Source organism: Cherax quadricarinatus, chromosome 27 (assembly GCF_038502225.1).
Source record: "Cherax quadricarinatus isolate ZL_2023a chromosome 27, ASM3850222v1, whole genome shotgun sequence".
NCBI lineage: Eukaryota > Metazoa > Arthropoda > Malacostraca > Decapoda > Parastacidae > Cherax > Cherax quadricarinatus.
Window position 1 is genome coordinate 29,003,335 of NC_091318.1, and position 19,949 is coordinate 29,023,283.

The window sequence follows — 19,949 nt, forward strand, 5'->3', positions numbered from 1 at the left end:
CACAGTTGTGTCGTTCAGTCCCATGGATTCAATCGTACCTATTTAGGAATCCAAGTAAAACTCTTCCTCCACTACATCATTTACTGGTTCGTTCTCGTTAATTGCTCTTACGAAAAAGAAAACATTTTAATATACCGTTTAATCATTCCAATCATTGTCTCCTCTCTCTCTTTTTTCCTCCACTATCTTGAACGTCGTGATCATATCTCCTCTGCTTCGCTCCACCCATGACGTGCTCAGAGGGCTTAGCCTTTCCTTGTAGTTCATGACCCTCAACTCGGAGACCAGTGTAGTGGTAAGCTCTTGAACTTTCTTCTTCACGTGAGTGACTAAGTGGGGTTTACCTTGGTCTTGTGTATTCAATGAGTGGTCTGTCATCAACTATTTCTGACTTGACAATTAATAATTCCAGGAACTGAACTCTGCTCAGCGTCCAATTTTCAGTGTTCGGTTTACATTACCATTTTTTTCAAAGCTTTCAGTGACTGTATTACATAAGACCCTTCTGAGGGAAGGTACACGCAAGCATTCACTTAGGACACCCTGTTGAAAACCTTTCGGTCCTAAAACCTTGATCACTTCAAATACTTCAGGTTCATTTGAAGTGGTCAAGGTGCAAGGACTGAAGAGTTTCCAATGCAGGTTTCCTAAACGAACGCATTCGTGTTCATTCCCCTCTCACGCTGCCGACAGCCATTTTTCTTACAACATACACCCTTCTCCATAATCTAAATGAGGCCTAACCAAAGATATATAGAGTTGAAGTACAACCTGAGGACTTCTTTTATACTTCTTGATATGAAGCCAAGGATTCTGTTAGCTTTATTATGCACTGTTGTCTTGGTTTCAGATTACTGCTGACCAAACTCCTAAATCCTTTTTGAAATCAATAAAATTAAGATCTACATTAATTAGTTTATATGTGGCATGGTTATTTCCCTGTTCAACATTTAGAACTTTGCATTTGTCTATATTAAACTGCATCTGCCACTTTTCCGACCACTGCATATTTATTCAAATCATCCTGAGGTGCTCTAATGTCCTCATTAGAATGAATTGGACGGCCTATTTTGGTGCCATCAGCAAATTTGCTTATGTCGCTATTTATTCCCTCATCTATGTCGTTTATGTGAATTGTGAAAACAAGGGACCCAACATTGACCCCTGTGGAACACCGCTTGTGACGTGCCCCCATTCTGATTTCTCCCCATTTATGGAAACTCTTTGCTGCTTATTTGTTAATTATGCCTCTACCCAGGAAAAAATGTCTCCTCCTATTCCGTGTGCCTTAAGTTTCCTGAATAGCCTCTGATGTAGAACTCTATCGAAAGCCTTACTGAAGTCCATATACACAATATCATATTCATTACCATGATCTACCTCCTCAAACACCTTAGTGAAGAAAGTAAATTCGTAAGACAGGAACGCCCCTTTGTAAAACCGTGCTGAGATTCATCAATCAATTTATGCCTTCCAAGATGGCTACGAATTGCCTCGGCAACTATTGATTCCATAAATTTTCCCACTATGGAGGTAAGGCTTACTGGTTTATAGTTCGAAGCTGAAGACCTGTCACCTCCCTTGTAAATAGGCATTACATTTGCCATTTCCCACTTATCTGGCACTCTGTCAGTTAAAGAGTAAAAGGGCGTTAGAAGTGGAAATGAGAAAAGAGAGGGAGAGAGGGAAGACGTGAATAAATGAAGAACAGACACCAGGAAAAAATAGGTCATAGGTAGAGAGGTTGAGAGTGACATATTAGCTGGCAAACACCAACACTCACACAAACACATCCCACCACGCTTCAGCATGCACGTGTACGTATACACATACACACACACGGGAGGCAGACTCCATACACAGATACAGAAATAAATATGACACATCTAGTTAGAAGCAGGTTCCATACACGGATACAGAAATAATTACGACAAGTCTGGTTCACATCAGACGGTCGACGATTAAGAGACCAAGAACTGGAACCCACACTGCGTATGTCTTCACATAATACGTAAACGACCTATAAAAAGAGAAACTAGTATATGTCAATGTTGTAGAGTGAAGAAGGTAACTGAGGAGCCAGGGTGCTGCAACCACGGTGGAGCACATAGTGAACACACACACTTTAGCAGATGAACTAAGAGGGGAAACTGATGCAATCTCAACCCCTTAATGAACTATACACGGGTTGTTACATAGCACTTTTATAAATATTTAAAAACATCAAGTAAACAATGTAGAAGCTAAAATCATTCATAGTTTCAATGCAGATAAAACAAATGGGTTATCATGAGCGTTGCTTTGCTCTGTATCTAGAACACACACACACACACTTAGTAGCGACCAGCCAAGAGACGGGACCAGGAGCTGTGAATCGACCCCTGCAACCACAAACAGGTGAGTACACACACGTACACACACACACACACACACACACACACACACACACACACACACACACACACACACACGCAACATAACAACGAGCACGTCACCGGAGGCACACATCAACCAAATAACTGCTGCAGCATACGGGCGCCTGGCAAACCTGAGAATAGGGTTCCGATACCTTAATAAGGAATCGTTCAAGACACTGTACACTGTGTATGTTAGGCCCATACTGGAGTATGCAGCACTAGTCTGGAACCCACTCCTGGTCAAGCACGTCAAGAAGTTAGAGAAAGTACAAAGGTTTGCAACAAGGCTAGTCCCAGAGCTCAAGGGAATGTCGTACGAGGAAAGGTTGAGGGAAATCGGACTGACGACACTGGAGGACAGAAGGGTCAGGGGAGACATGATAACGACATACAAGATACTGCGGGGAATAGACAAGGTGGACAGAGATAGGATGTTCCAGAGAGGAGACACAGGGACAAGGGGTCACAACTGGAAGCTGAAGACTCAGACGAGTCACAGGGACGTTAGGAAGTATTTCTTCAGTCATATAGTTGTAGGCAAGTGGAATAGCCTAGCAAGTGAAGTAGTGGAGGCAGGAACCATATATAGTTTTAAGAAGAGGTATGACAAAGCTCAGGAAGCAGAGAGAAGACCCAGTAGCGATCAGTGAAGAGGCGGGGCCAGGAGCTGAGTCTCGACCCCTGCAACCACAATTAGGTGAGTACAATTAGTTGAGTACACACATATACACACACACACACACACACACACACACACACACACACACACACACACACACACACACAAAGAATCAACTACACCATTCTACTGCAAGTCACGAGACGGGACCAGGAACTGGAAGTCACCTATGTGCGTACACACACTAAACCTGGCCAGACATCCACTCTCGCCTTCATAATCATTTAGGTCACTTCAGCACTTCTTACCATCACTTCCTTGCTTTTCTCCACACAAGAGAGGGGATGGGAAGGGGAGGATGAAGAATAAGTGCAGAAAGAGAGTATAGGAAAGAGTGGAAGGGAGGAGAGACGAAGTATAAAGAGTGGATGGAAGAATGGCGAGGACGGCAGCAGTATAGGATAACTGGGTGTCACTGAGTATAACTTCATAGTGGTAGGATGCAGCAGTTGAGTGCTCCAGAGGTTACGTTAGGTAAGATTTGCCAGGAAACAGTACAAGTATTTCCTGACGCGGGTCTTATATGATGACCTGAACTGGAGTTTTTGATCACCTGACTAAGGCCTTCCGCTGGCTTACCTCTCCATCCCTTTAAAAATTAAGATTATTATAACCATTTATTACTCATTATTCTACAAGCTGTGTAGGCTTGGGGTGTGACAGTCAAATACACACTGTATTGATGGTGTTGCCAGGCCAGTGTGTACGCTTTCTTACAGCGTTTGCAAGTACTACCATCTCCTGTGACACCGTCAGATAATATGCCTCACATAAATTACTTTCAAGTTAGGTATGATTCATCAAGGACAAATGCCTCCTGACGCAGGTCTTATCATATGATGATCTCTCACTGAAACTCTTGGTCATATAACCGAAGCCTTCCAGTGATTCACCGGTCCACATCCATTTAAAAATTAAGAATATCTGATATTGCTATTAAGTTTGTTTTTTTTTTCAACAAGTCGGCCGTCTCCCACCGAGGAAGGGTTGCTATATTATAATAAGGCAGATTTACTTTCCTTGGCCTTCATTTTAAAGGTTGACTTTCCCAGGCGAGTTGTATGAAATTTCATGGGAGTACTGAAGTAAATTTGACTGTAGTTCCACGCATTTTTTTTTTCCAGGTCTAATCTCAATTCGTAGCTTCACAGTTTTCGGTTGAATCAGCTCACTGTTCTTAGGAAAATATATTAATCATTATGTACTGTACTTTCTGACCTCCCTTCTGGTATAATACTCGTTACCTTTCACTAAGAGCAGTAATCTGGGGTCAAATCTTCCAGTTTTCCCACTTACAGCTTTTTGTGTGTGCTGATGCTTCCTTCGCCACAAGAAGTTCTATGACCACTGTCCGGTGGCAACGACTCTGGCAGGTAATAATAATAATACAGTAGAACAACAGTATAGTACATATAATAGTATAGCACTAGTAACAACAGTAGTAATAGCCGTAGTAACAGTATTAATGGAATTAATAGCAATAACAGTAGTATTAATAGCAGAATTAATAGTAACAGTAACAGCACCATAAACTGAAATTAGTAGTTGTGGTAGTAACAAGAGAACTCTATCAGCCACTAGTGCCTCCACCTGGGACCCCCAGCTTGCAGTTCCCAGTAACAAAGGCAGCATCCGTAGTACAGTAGCAGGAATACAGCAGCAGCAGTGAAACAATACATCAGCACCTCAAAGCAAATACAGTGTGAGAAGTCTGTGATAAACAAGAGCGCGGCTTCAGTGTACTTGACACTTGCCTCCATCTCTCTCTATATCTGTTAAACGTTAATAGTTCCAGGGATCATCGCCTCCCGAGGCCAGCTCTCACACCTGGCTTTCTACTTTACAGTAATATGAACCTAAACACAACAAAGTAAAGTGTAGACTGAAAATCAGTAAGTTTTACCTGCCGTCTTACATATTCATAAGAGAGATAAGATAAAACCAGCAATCCTACCAGTGTGCAAAACGCTTAACGATTCACACATATATTACAGGAGGTTAGTATTTTTCTAAATGGCTGCAAAGCCCGATTATTTCCCTCTTTCCTGAGGAAAGGGAGGTGATCAGGTTTTATCCAAGGGAATGATGCCTCCACTTCCTTGGGTGATATGATAAACCCTTCATGAGCATGAAAGTACTGTTGACGATGGGTCTCCAGGGAGAAAACAATAGTCAGTTTGTGGTGCAGCAACATCAGCCAGGCAATCGTCTCTGCCTCCACCACCAGCATCCACTCCACTATCACACCTGCTCACATCTACCGCTACATTTCATACGCCTATTAACTACAAATGATATCAATACTATTATTAAAATTACCGATGATGTAATTAGTATAGCTGAAACTAATGATATTACTAAGTCTGTTCGCCAAAGATGCTAATTTACTGTCCTTGACAACATAAGTCAGAGTCATTATCAGCCACCATTAGGCATGTAATATAGTTTGGATATCATTCATCATAATTTACAGTCAAGTTATAATCCAGTAATTAAGGGAAATTCAGCAGATACTAGCTAAGTGGGCGAGTTTATTGAGCAGCGAGCGCCACTCCTCCAGCGGTCAACCTACCTCCACAGAGACTACATTTTAAACACTCGACACAACTGGAGATATTAACTGTATTAAGGTATCACTACCTGTACAAATTATCAAATAGATGCGAATCCCGATTACTATAAAAATATTAACCAACCTTAGTTAAAACCTGTTTATTTGGTTTCCTGACGTTGGTGGTATTAGTCTCACCTTTCTGTAGTCTGCTACATTATTAAATAGAATTATATTCTACACTGCTGTAGTCTGCTACAGTCTAATACACAGTGTGAGGAAGTATGTTTATTCTCGTCTTTACAAACAAAATAGGAAATGTTTAGCTTTAGTAAAGGAAGAGGTAAACACTAGTTCAGAAATAGATGTATGAAAAAAAAAAACCAGTGTAGCAACGATGTGAGACACTGAACATGTTTACTTCCAAGCTGGACAAATTCTTAGGTGATAATGATTGTGTATAAAGAGAAGCTTTGTGCAGTTGTACAGTCTTATATAATGCCAGCTTCAATGTCCACATCTCCACACTTATAATATCCTCACAACAAATAAGAAAATGTAACGTGAGGTTATACAACATCTACACAAATTCAATTATTGAGTAATGACACCAATCCAGGAATTCAATATTATGAAGAAATTGTGTGTGTGTGTGTGTGTGTGTGTACTCACCTATTTGTGGTTGCAGGGGTCGAGTCTTAGCTCCCGGCCCCGCCTCTTCACCGGTTGCTACTGGGCCCTCTCTCTCCCCGCTCCATGAGCTTTATCAAACCTCGTCTTAAAACTGTGTATGGTTCCTGCCTCCACTACGTCACTTTCTAGGCTATTCCACTGCCTTACAACTCTATGACTGAAGAAATACTTCCTAATATCTCTCTGACTCATCTGTGTCTTCAACTTCCAATTGTGGCCTCTTGTTTCTGTGTCCCCTCCCTGGAACATCCTGTCTTTGTCCACCTTGTCTATTCCACGCAGTATTTTATATGTCGCTATCATGTCTCCCCTGACCCTCCTGTCCTCCAGTGTCGTCAGGCCGATTTCCCTTAATCTTTCTTCATAGGACATTCCCCTTAGCTCTGGAACTAACCTTGTCGCAAACCTTTGCACTTTCTCTAGTTTCTTGACATGCTTTATCAAGTGCGGGTTCCAAACAGGTGCTGCATACTCCAGTATGTGCCTGACGTACACGGTGTACAGTGTCTTGAACGATTCCTTACTAAGGTATCGGAACGCTGTTCTCAGGTTTGCCAGGCGCCCATATGCTGCAGCAGTTATCTGGTTGATGTGTGCTTCCGGAGACATGATTGGTGTTATACTCACCCCAAGATCTTTCTCCTTAAGCGAGGTTTTGCAGTCTTTGGCCACCTAGCCTATACTCTGTCTGCGGTCTTCTGTGCCCTTCCCCTATCATCATGACTTTGCATTTGGCGGGATTAAATTCGAGAAGCCAGTCGCTGGACCAGGTGTCCAGTCTGTCCAGGTCTCTTTGAAGTCCTGCCCGGTCCTCATCTGATTTAATTCTCCTCATTAACTTCACATCATCTGCGAACAGGGACACTTCTGAGTCTAACCCTTTCATCATGTCGTTTACATATACCAAAAATAGCACTGGTCCTAGGACCGACCCCTGTGGGACCCCGCTCGTCACAGGTGCCCACTGTGATACATCATTACGTACCATGACTCGTTGTTGCCTCCCTGTCAGGCATTCTCTGATCCATTGCAGTGCCCTTCCTGTTATACGCGCCTGATCCTCTAGCTTCTGCACTAATCTCTTGTGAGGAACAGTGTCAAAGGCCTTCTTGCAGTCCAAGAAGATGCAATCAACCCACCCCTCTCTCTCTCGTCTTACTTCTGTTACTTTATCATAAAACTCCAGAAGGTCTGTGACACAGGATTTGCCTTCCATGAATCCGTGCTGGTTGGATTTTATACTCTTGTTCCGTTCCAGGTGTTCCACCACTCTCCTGATAATCTTCTCCATAACTTTGCATACTATACACGCCAATGACACAGGTCTATAGTTTAGTGCCTCTTTTCTCTCTCCTTTTTTAAAAATGGGAACTACATTTGCCGTCTTCCATACCTCAGGTAGTTGCCCAGTTTCCAGGGATGTGTTGAAGATTGTGGTAAGTGGCACGCACAGCATGTCCGCTCCCTGTACTCACCTAGTTGAGGTTGCAGGGGTCGAGTCCAAGCTCCTGGTCCCGCCTCTTCACTGGTCGCTACTAGGCCACTCTCCCTGAACCGTGAACTTTATCATACCTCTGCTTAAAGCTATGTATGGATCCTGCCTCCATTACATCGCTTCCCAAACTATTCCACTTCCTGACTACTCTGTGGCTGAAGAAATACTTCCTAATATCCCTGTGATTCATCTGTGTCTTCAACTTCCTACTGTGTCCAATCTCTGGAACATCCTGTCTTTGTCCACCTTGTCAATTCCTCTCAGTGTTTTGTATGTCGTTATCATGTCCCCCCTATCTCTCCTGTCCTCCAGTGTCGTCAGGTTGATTTCCCTTAACCTCTCCTCGTAGGACATACCTCTTAGCTCTGGGACTAGTCTTGTTGCAAACCTTTGCACTTTCTCTAGTTTCTTTACGTGCTTGGCTAGGTGTGGGTTCCAAACTGGTGCCGCATACTCCAATATGGGCCTAACGTACACGGTGTACAGGGTCCTGAACGACTCCTTATTAAGATGTCGGAATGCTGTTGTGTGTGTGTGTGTGTGTGTGTGTGTGTGTGTGTGTGTGTGTGTGTGTGTGTGTGTGTGTGTGTGTGTGTGTGTGTGTGTGTGTGTGTGGTGTGCGCGCGCGCTCGCAATGCATCGCTAAACTTATAGAAATTTTACTTTGGGTCTGATCCAAGGGTAGCTCCAGTTCTTTGGATCGAGAAACCTTCAATATCAGAACACCCCCACCCTCCTGCTGTCGTCCTTCAATGTATGTCTATACACCTGCGTAAGTAATGTGCGTATATGTGTGCGTGTGTGTGTTTGGATATCTTATAACATCCATTTTTCTCTTCCTCCAATTGGTGTAAATTGCTGGCTAGACAGATACTGCAAGGAACTTGCAATCCCATTCATTGACAACTGGAACAACTTTTATGGCAAACATGATATGTATGCAAGGGATGGGGTTCATCTCTCTGGGGCAGGGGTGGTAGCACTTGCAGACTCGATTGAGAAGGCCATTGGTGAAATGCCTATGATTTTAAACTGATGGAAGATAGAGGTATGGGTGTGTGTGGGAAACAAGCAGGTTGCAACACTAGGGTTGGAAACAGTAAATGTATAAAAGGCATTCAGCATGAAGTTATAAATAAAGACAATAGAACAGGTCAGCAAACAAAGGGGGACAGCAGAGGGCAGCAAGGGACTAGCTCCCTTAAGGTTTACTATACTAATAGCAGGAGTGTTAGAAATAAGATAGATGAGCTAAGATTAATTGCAAGTGCAGGAAACATAGATATTATTGCTATAACAGAGACCTGGCTCAATCTGAAAGATAGAGAGATGCCCTCTGAATGTCACATACAAGGCTATAAATTATTCCACACTGACAGGGTCAACAGGAAAGGTGGTGGAGTAGCGATGTATGTCAGAGACAATTTAAATTGTTGTGTTAGACAAGATATTAAATTAGAAGCGTCAGCCACTGAATCTGTTTGGTTACAGCTTCTCGACGGCCGAGAAAAACTAATTTTGGGTGTGATTTACAGGGCCCCAAATCTTGATAGGGAGTGCAGTAAACTTCTATGGGACGAAATTCGTAAGGCATCTACATACGAAAATGTTGTGCTAATGGGAGATTTCAACTATAGACAGATTGACTGGAGCAATTTGACAGGAAATTTAGAGTCGGGTGACTTTCTTGATACGATCCAGGATTGTTTTTTAAAACAGTTTGTGACAGAGCCAACTAGGGGAAATAACCTCCTTGACTTGGTTCTTGCCAGTAGGGAAACACTAATTAATAATCTTGAGGTTAATGATGAGCTTGGGGAGAGTGATCACAAATCACTCAGTTTTAACATATCATGGAATTCCCCTAATAATGGCAATCAAGTCTCCGTCCCTGACTTTCGCTTGGCTGATTTCATAGGACTGAAAAATTACTTAGGTGGGCTGAACTGGAATGACCTGACTAGGGGTCAGGTAGGTGGTGATGGTTGCCGATATGATGCTTTCCAGGGCATAGTTCTAGCTGCTCAGTCAAATTATGTTCCAAATAGGGAAATCAGATCAAACAAAAATGATCCTAAATGGATGAACAATAGATTAAAATATCTGATTGGTCAAAAGAGAGGCATATATAGGCAAATCAAAAGAGGAGAGGGGCAATTAAGAAATCGATATATTCAGTTAAAGAGAGAAATAAAAAAGGGAATTAGAAAAGCAAATAGAGATTATGAGGTTAAAGTTGCAAGAGAATCGAAGACTAACCCAAAAGGATTCTTTCAGGTATACAGAAGTAAGATCAGGGACAAGATAGGCCCACTCAAAAGTTCCTCGGGTCAGCTCACTGACAGTGATAAGGAAATGTGTAGAATTTTTAACACATACTTCCTCTCAGTTTTTACACAGGAGGATACCAGCGATATTCCAGTAATGATAAATTATGTAGAACAGGACGATAATAAACTGTGCACTATTAGGGTCACAAGTGACATGGTCCTTAGGCAAATAGATAAATTAAAACCTAACAAATCCCCAGGCCCTGATGAACTGTATGCAAGGGTTCTAAAGGAATGTAAAGAGGAGCTTAGCACACCTTTGGCTAATCTTTTCAACATATCACTACAAACTGGCATGGTGCCAGATAAGTGGAAAATGGCAAATGTGATACCTATTTTCAAAACAGGTGACAGGTCCTTAGCTTCGAACTATAGACCAATAAGCCTAACCTCCATAGTGGGAAAATTTATGGAATCAATAATTGCCGAGGCAGTTCGTAGCCACCTTGAAAAGCATAAATTAATCAACGAATCTCAGCATGGTTTTACAAAGGGGCGTTCCTGCCTTACGAATTTATTAACTTTTTTCACTAAGGTATTTGAGGAGGTAGATCATGGTAATGAATATGATATTGTGTATATGGACTTCAGTAAGGCTTTTGACAGGGTCCCACATCAGAGACTATTGAGGAAAATTAAAGCACATGGAATAGGAGGAGAAATTTTTTCCTGGATAGAGGCATGGTTGACAAATAGGCAGCAGAGAGTTTGCATAAATGGGGAGAAATCAGAGTGGGGAAGCGTCACGAGCGGTGTTCCACAGGGGTCAGTGTTGGGCCCCCTGCTGTTCACAATCTACATAAACGACATAGATGAGGGCATAAAGAGCGACATCGGCAAGTTTGCCGATGACACCAAAATAGGCCGTCGAATTCATTCTGACGAGGACATTCGAGCACTCCAGGAAGATTTGAATAGACTGATGCAGTGGTCGGAGAAGTGGCAGATGCAGTTTAATATAGACAAATGCAAAGTTCTAAATGTTGGACAGGACAATAACCATGCCACATATAAACTAAATAATGTAGATCTTAATATTACGGATTGCGAAAAAGATTTAGGAGTTCTGGTTAGCAGTAATCTGAAACCAAGACAACAGTGCATAAGTGTTCGCAATAAAGCTAATAGAATCCTTGGCTTCATATCAAGAAGCATAAATAATAGGAGTCCTCAGGTTGTTCTTCAACTCTATACATCCTTGGTTAGGCCTCATTTAGATTATGCTGCACAGTTTTGGTCACCGTATTACAGAATGGATATAAATTCTCTGGAAAATGTACAAAGGAGGATGACAAAGATGATCCCATGTATCAGAAACCTTCCCTATGAGGATAGACTAAGGGCCCTGAAACTGCACTCTCTAGAAAGACGTAGAATTAGGGGGGATATGATTGAGGTTTATAAGTGGAAGACAGGAATAAATAAAGGGGATGTAAATAGTGTGCTGAAAATATCTAGCCTAGACAGGACTCGCAGCAATGGTTTTAAGTTGGAAAAATTCAGATTCAGGAGGGATATAGGAAAGTACTGGTTTGGTAATAGAGTTGTGGATGAGTGGAACAAACTCCCAAGTACCGTTATAGAGGCCAGAACGTTGTGTAGCTTTAAAAATAGGTTGGATAAATACATGAGTAGATGTGGGTGGGTGTGAGTTGGACCTGATAGCTTGTGCTAACAGGTCGGTTGCCGTGTTCCTCCCTTAAGTCAATGTGACCTGACCTGACTAGGTTGGGTGCATTGGCTTAAGCCGGTAGGGACTTGGACCTGCCTCGCATGGGCCAGTAGGCCTTCTGCAGTGTTCCTTCGTTCTTATGTTCTTATGTTCTTATTTATATTGCCCCAGCTCTGAGATGGAGATGACTTCATATAAATTCCATTTCTCCTGTGTGTGGGATAGGCTATCCTGAGAGATGGTAATTCTCAATTGATAGTAACTCCAGCTCTGCTGGTAGGAAGCCTCTGAAGCTGCCGTAGTTGATGAACCCTTGTTGGAATACCTGATGATGTCCTCACTGCCATTAAGAGAGGATGGAGGAAAATAGGACAACTTGGAGTATGTATCAATCTGTAGTGTTGGGAAGGGGGGAGAGGGGTCGTCCTAGGAAAGGATGGAGGGTGGGGTTAAACAAGGTTTTGTGTGCAAGGGGTTTGGATATATAGCAGGCATGTGCGAGAGTGTTATATAGGAGTGAGTGGAGACGAATGGTTTTTGGGACCTGACGAGTTGGAGTGTAAGCAGAGTGATATTTTGTGAAGGGATTCAGGGAAACCGGTTAGCCGGACTTGAGTCTTGGAGGTGGAAAGTACAACGCCTGCACTCTAAAGTAAGGTTTTAGGATATTAGCTGTTTTAAGTGACATCTGAACTGTCGTATCTGAGCGCCTCTGCAAAGACAGTGATTATATGTAAATGATGGTGAAAGCGTTGAATGATAGTGAAAGTGTTTCTTTTTTGGGTCACCCTGGCTCGGTGGGAGACGGCCGATGTGCTGAAAAAAAAATCCTCACTGCCCCACTGAAGTTTCCCACCACTACAAAACACTACTGCCACACCCCTGTCCTCTCACCACCACTACAAAACCATTAGTCACCCCTCGTCCCCTTCCTTACTACTACAAAACACCAGTCACCTCTCGTCCCCTCCCTCACCACCACTACAAAATACCAGTCATCCTTCGTCCTCTCCTTCACCACCACTGTCACCCCTCGTCCCCTCCTTCACCAACACTACTACAAACAAAACACCACTACAACATGCAGACGAGCAGCACCACTGCAATCTCTCACGACTGGTTTACGTGGAGTGGTGAGACAGGCATACATTACCTTTATCAGTGTAGACTGTCTTGGGGTGAGTAGAGATCCTTCCTGATGTCCAAGGTGCTATCCGGGCCAGCACAAGCCCTCGTGAGAGGAGTTGGGGCCTCAGTAGGAGAGATCCTCCAATTTTTTTAGTAACAGTTTCTAAAAGGAAGCTGAATGAGGAAGAGTTGCGGGTCCTCGTGATGGTGGGTGAGGCACTGACAGGTTCTTTAGGGGCTGAGTGAGTTGCAGATCCTCCTGAGGGTAGGTTATTTCCAGATCCTCCTAAGGGTTGCTTACTTGCAGATCCATCTTAGGGTAGATTACATGCAGATCATTCTGAGGGTAGGATACTTGCAGATCCTACAGGGGGTAGTCTGCTGCAGATCCTGTCACGTGCTACTGTGCAGCGTACCACTGCTCACACTGACAGGGGCCTTGCAGTTCCTCCAGGAGATTGGGATGGTCCTACAGACACTCCAGGTGATTAGAGCTGCCTTACACTTCCTCCAAAGTGTGGGGAACTCGCTTAGTCCTCCAGGAGGACTTAAGGGTCTTGCAGACCCTTAAGGATGTGAGGTGGTACTGGATAATGGGGAAAATGGGCACATGGACCCCAGGTCCCAATACACACCACGTCAAATAACAGTGACAGGATGGTCCTTGTCTCACGTCAGGAAACACTTGTCCTGTTTCCTGACCAACCTTACGTAACCTAACCTTGTCTCACTCGCTCCTCACTACCACCGTGGTCCTCGTCTCACTGCTTCATACTACCACCGTGGTCCTTGTCTCACCGTTTCTCACTACCACCTACAAGACTTTCCAAGCACTTGCAAACCTCATAATATTAACAACACTGCAACCATCACACTAAGCACCAGCACACTCAAGCTTTCTTCGGTACAACGGTATAAGTTGATTTTTAAAGTATAACAACACCCCTCACGGGAGGTACTTTGATGCCGGGTGAGGTGCTCCTAACCAAGGAACTGGACTTACCCTCCCCTTCCTTGGATCACATCTGATCGCCTCTCATTCCCCAGGCGTTGTGTGACCCTTACGGGTTTAAAATCAAGTATAACACTAATTTTGTGTATTCCATGCAGGAGGTGCACTATGGTGGTAGACGAGTGCGTTGCCCCGTGAGAGAGCACAACATGAGGGCACCAGGTAGAGCGAGGGCACACGTGGCTGCTGCCCACACATATACACGCACACACAACCACTCCTGTCTGCTGCTGCTGCTGCTGCTGCTGCAACTGGTTATGATGCTTACTGCTACACCGCTCCAGGCCAACTGTCAGCCAAACCTGCCTCCTCCACCTCCACCAGCCACGCCTGCTTCCCCCACCACCATCACCATGTTTACCTCCTCCCTCTACTACTACCACGCCCCCTTCAAAATTTCCTCTTCTTCAACACAAACAAACGATTTTTGTCAACACCCCCACACACTCCCTTTCCATCAAGAACACCCTCCTCAACTTACATTCCGTCCACCAAGAACACTCCCTCAAGTTACTCTCTCTCTCTCCAGTATCAACTAGGTGAGCACAAATAGGAAGCGCATCTGTCTCGCGTTCAGCAGATTGAGGATCGAGCCTCCACCATGTCTTGTGCTGAATGACCCACATGGGTTTAGCACTTAACATGAATTATAATAATAATAATAATCTCTCTCCAGTACACATACACAAAACCACCACCAACACTATCCGCAACTTACCCCCACACTCTAACGCCCCCACCACCAATACTATCTAAACTTATCTTACCCCAACTTCCCTCTCCAACACTCCCCTACCCCTACACTCTCGACTTGCCCACACTCTCACGGTGGCTGCACACTAGGCGGGACTGCCACGGTTACATCTCCCAATGTTGGTGTGTCTGAGTGTAAGGATTAACTTCATACGTACTTCCCACAGATGATATCACGTGGTAACCATCTTACGCACGCGCCCACAACAAGGAAGTCAGTGTGAGAGACCAGAGGAACACCAGGAGGGAGGAATATTTCTGAGGGAAGATAAGAGAACACTCGGAGAGGGATGAAAAGGATAGGTACACAATGGAGAATGAAGCACAAATGGACAAAGGATACATGGGGACAGATACTTCAGAGTGAAGTTATAGGGAAGGAAAATTAATTTACGGAAAGACGGGATCGTGTCACTCACGGTCTACGTAATAAACTTCACACTAATGTACACTTACCACACTATCACAAACTAAACCACCACCTCTCTTTCTCTCTCTCTCCAAATTATAAACCTTTCACACAAGCGCGTGTACACGCATGCACTATGCACACAACATGCACATTATATATATCACACATTATCACACATTACACACATTTATAAGATCAGAGTAAACAGGTGATATCACAATATGCAAAATAGCTACTGTGAAATAGGTGAAAGCAGCTATTACGTTATCAGAGTCAATATCTGTGCAGGTGTCAACAACAGAGAGACAACAGCAGTCAGTAAACACGCCAACACATTACTATCTTCACACAACTGACGCAAATACCTCTATCTGTTTATTTGTCAATGTGTAATTACTTAGTGTTGTAGTTCTAGGAATAAAGTTTATGACTGTGGTAACCTGTCCTCTTAAAGTTCCTAATGGTTTTGTCACTTCCTGTTTCCATTTAAATGTCAGTCATCAACCATCACTATCTGTGAAGTAATATTCACTAATATCCCTTCCACACTACTTATAGTTGTGACCCCTTGTTTTCCCTACTGCTGGTATCATTCTATCCTTGTCTATTTCTCACATCCCTTTTCTTTAATTAAGTACCTATCAGCTCTCCTATCTGAGAACAAGGACATTTCCAGTAACTTTCTTTCTATATACATTAACTCATTTTTTGTTCACTAATAGATTCCAACTGGTTGGATATTTTTACACATTTCTATGTGAAGCAAATGTTTTTTTTATTCGTGAACACAATACGACTAACGTTCTAATTTTTATCTATTATAAACTTTTTTCAACATTTCTCCAACTATATCGAGTTAAACATTTCATAATTGTGAATCTACGGGCTGCTATTAACAGCCTGGTTGATCAGGTGATCAGTGAAGAAGCCTGGCCTCAGACTGAGCTGCGAGGTACAAGACTCCTGGAAAACGGTCGCAGGTACGTCCCGCAGTGAAGGTGGCGGAGAGTTGTAGCAGCACTGGTGTGACGCCATGACTGACACACTATAAATATCATCTGGGAAATAAATGGCCGTAGCGACGTGTGTTATAACAAGAGCAAGTCTGCAAGTGTTAACCTTCCGTCTCTCTCCATCTGTCCTCACAAAGTACATAACGAACGTCTGGGTTGCAACGAAGTAGGCCACTACTGTACGTGTTTAATCTACAACAGTCATGTAACACGATTATTAGTTTGATCTAACCCCCGGAGAGGTTACTTACCTATGATAACCCAACAAAGCCTTATTTTTACCCACCCACAACAGTTGTAAAATGGCAAGTGTAGCACGTGCCCAAAGGTCTCTCACCTCCACTGCCTGGGAATCAAACCAATGGTCCTTCTGGTTGAGCTGAGCGCTCTCCCACTGAACTACAGATCATCCCTTTCACACCATTCGCATGCGCAACAATTAAATACCATTAATAATTACAATACAGATATAGGATGGATTTGAGAAGGATCTGCCAAGTATGGGCCAGAAGGCCTGCTGCTGAGTTCCTCCATTCTTATTCTTTTATATTATGATTAACAAGTTTAAAAACAGCACAAAACAGCCGTGTCATGTGTGGTGCAACAGCAGGCTTTCCCGAAAGACTCAAGGATACCCGAAGCTGGCGCACGGGTAGATAAACTGAGTAACTGACAACGTATATATGGTAGCTAAATGAGCCGAGGCAGCAATGCCTGATAAATACACACTTAAGAATACTTCATCACCTGTTTTAGCCCGGCCTCCAAATACACCGGTCATTCAGTCCCTAAGACCTTTACGATCGGTGGGATATTTCTTCATTCACGAATAACCTGCACTTTGAAAACTTCAGACGTTTCGGTCCGTCTTATGTGTCTTCCTGTATTCAAAAATAACCCACACTCTAGAGAGGAAACTTTAGAAGTTTCGTCTCGTCCTGACGCATTACCAAGTAACAACTGCCGCCTTTCAGTATATATTGTATATGCTCGAAATTAGTCACCCAGCATGAGCATCAACATAGACTTGATCTAGTGCCCGTTACCTGCTAGCCACTACCTGTCAACCAATGCTATTAATAACCCAAGAAAAACTGCTTTATTTCCGTCGACGTCGTAGGGTCCTCCTAGGATGTTGTTGTTGTGGATCGCATCAGCAGAGGACCGCGATTAGAACGAAAACAAACCGCACTATTTAGCAGCTGTCTCGGGTTATTCAGAGTAATAATCAGAAGTCATCACCGTCGTAGTTTACTGTAAACAGAATGGAGAATAAGACATGTGTAACGCTTGTGTATCTTTATTGCCGAAATGTTTCGCTTGCACAACAGTCTTCCTCAGTCGAATACAGATTTTTGATAATATACTCAAGTGTCACACACGGCATTGTTTACCATCAATATGATACAGTAATCAGTGTGTATGGTGGGAGTAGTGTGATGGGAGAAACAAAACACTGAAGAACTGATGGAAGAAATGGTAGTTGCAATCAATATTTTTTGTCAAGAGTAGGAGCATATGTAGAGGAAAAAGACAAGACAAATAAGAATTTTGTTTACAAGGCCAGAAAACGAGAAAAATGGCTCTTGTAGCGGGTGTTGCAGGACTGCAGCAGCAAAGTATGCAAGAGTTTCCCAGGGTCATTTGCTGAGGGGAAGGCGCTCTCCCACAAGGTCACCCAACACCATCATTACCTTCAGGCTGATGTCATGTCAATACAGACATCCTCGAACCTCATCCCACTGCAATATTCCTCTCCTATATTCCTATATCCCGACGCAGCAACACTCTTTCCTCGTCGCCCTCCGTCTAGTCTGTCATACAGCTCTCTCCAAAAATCTATAAAACTCGCCCAATGTTCCTCTTGGTACAGGCTGTATACTACTGCCATACAGGCCTAGTGCAAGCTAGTTCTGCAAGTTATGCTTTAGCTGTATACTACTGCCATACAGGCCTAGTGCAAGCTAGTTCTGCAAGTTGTGCTTTAGTCTTCATAGGCTGTACATCGTTATATAACGTCTTGTATAGGCTGCATCAGTATCAACATCATTATTACTATTGCTCACAATAATATCACCACTGCCATACCACTATCACCAAACATATTACCAGTGCCAACAATAATATCACAAATATCATCACATTATCACTGCAGACAATGTCACCATGTCTATGAATGCCGACAATACCATGATGACTGCCTCTGTCTAATGATACATAGTTTCCAACAGCAATTACAACCATGAGGAAACAACCTCACTCACGTGAATCAGGCTCATGTGAGTGAGATTGTGTAATTGCAACTAACTTGTCGCCAAGTGAGTACAGGTTACACACATCAATGATCGCTGCACAGTCATCCACTAGACAGATTTTCTCCCATATGTTATGGCCATTATAAGTCATCCACATTGAATTATATGAACCTGGAGGTTACCTGGAGGTTATTCCGGGGATCAACGCCCCCGCGCCCCGGTCCATGACCAGGCCTCCCGATGGATCAGGGCCTGATCAACTAGGCTGTTACTGCTGGTCGCACGCAGTCCAACATACGAGCCACAGCCCGGCTGATCCGGCACTGACTTTAGGTATCTGTCCAGCTCTCTCTTGAAGGCAGCCAGGGGTTTATTGGCAATTCCCCTAATGCTTGATGGGAGGCTGCTGAACAGTCTTGGGTCCCAGACACCTATGGTGTTTTCCCTTAGTGTACCAATGGCGCCCCTACTTTTTACTGGGGGCATTTTGCATCGCCTGCCCAGTATTTTACTTTCGTAGGGAGTGATTTCTGTGTGCAGATTTGGGACCATTCCTTCCAGGATTTTCCAAGTGTAGATTATGATACATCTCTCCCTCCTGCGTTTACAAGTCAAGTGCTTCCAAGCGTTCCCAGTAGTTAAGGTGCTTGACAGAACTTATACGTGCAGTAAAGGATCTCTGTACACTCTCTAGATCTGCGATTTCACCTGCTTTGAATGGAGATGTTAATGTACAGCAGTATTCCAGCCTAGAGAGAACAAGTGATTTGAAAAGGATCATCACTGGCTTTGCATCTCTCGTTTTGAACGTTCTCATTATCTATCCTATCATTTTCTTTGCACGTGCGATCGTGGCACTGTTGTGATCCTTGAAAGTAAGATCCTCAGACATTACTACTCCCAGGTCCCTTACATTATTTTTCCGCTTTATTGTATAGCCAGAGTTTGTAGTATACTCTGTTCTAGTTATTATCTCCTCCAGTTTTCCATAACGGAGTAGTTGGAATTTGTCCTCATTGAACATCATATTATTTACCGTTGCCCACTGGAAAACTTTGTTTATATCTTCTTGGAGGTTAACCGCGTCCTCAGCAGATGACAGCCTCATGCAGATCCTAGTATCATCCGCAAAGGATGATACGGTGCTGTGATGTATATCTCTGTTTATGTCTGATATGAGGATGAGGAATAAGATGGGGGTGAGTACTGTGCCTTGTGGAACAGAGCTCTTCACTATGGCAGCCTCCGATTTAACTCTGTTGACCACTACTCTTTGCGCTCGATTTGTTAGGAAGTTGAAGATCCATCTCCCCACTTAACCAGTTATTCCTTTAGTACGTATTTTATGGGCTATTACGCCATGATCGCGCTTGTCAAATGCGACAAACAATAAATGCGACAAACAATAAATTCACCAAACATCCACACTGAAGATGAGGAACCTTGTGACGACGTTTCGGTCCCTCCTAGACTAATGACAAATCACAGTTATTGAACAAGGGACCGAAACGTCGTCATAAAGTTAGTCTCTTAAGTGTG

General features: G+C 43.4%; 2 protein-coding genes across 7 annotated transcripts in view; one reads left to right on the forward strand and one right to left on the reverse strand.

The window, feature by feature from the left end:
* Window positions 1-15,741, forward strand: part of LOC128691152 (protein O-linked-mannose beta-1,2-N-acetylglucosaminyltransferase 1) — a 28,618-nt gene extending 12,877 nt beyond the window's left edge. The window contains exon 2 of the transcript XR_011392498.1: window positions 14,076-15,741. The gene's annotated coding sequence lies outside the window, so the exon portion shown is untranslated. The remainder of the gene's footprint in view (window positions 1-14,075) is intronic.
* atl (atlastin GTPase) overlaps window positions 1-19,949 on the reverse strand; it is a 124,869-nt gene that overhangs the window by 45,357 nt on the left and 59,563 nt on the right. The gene's annotated exons all lie outside the window — the stretch shown is intronic.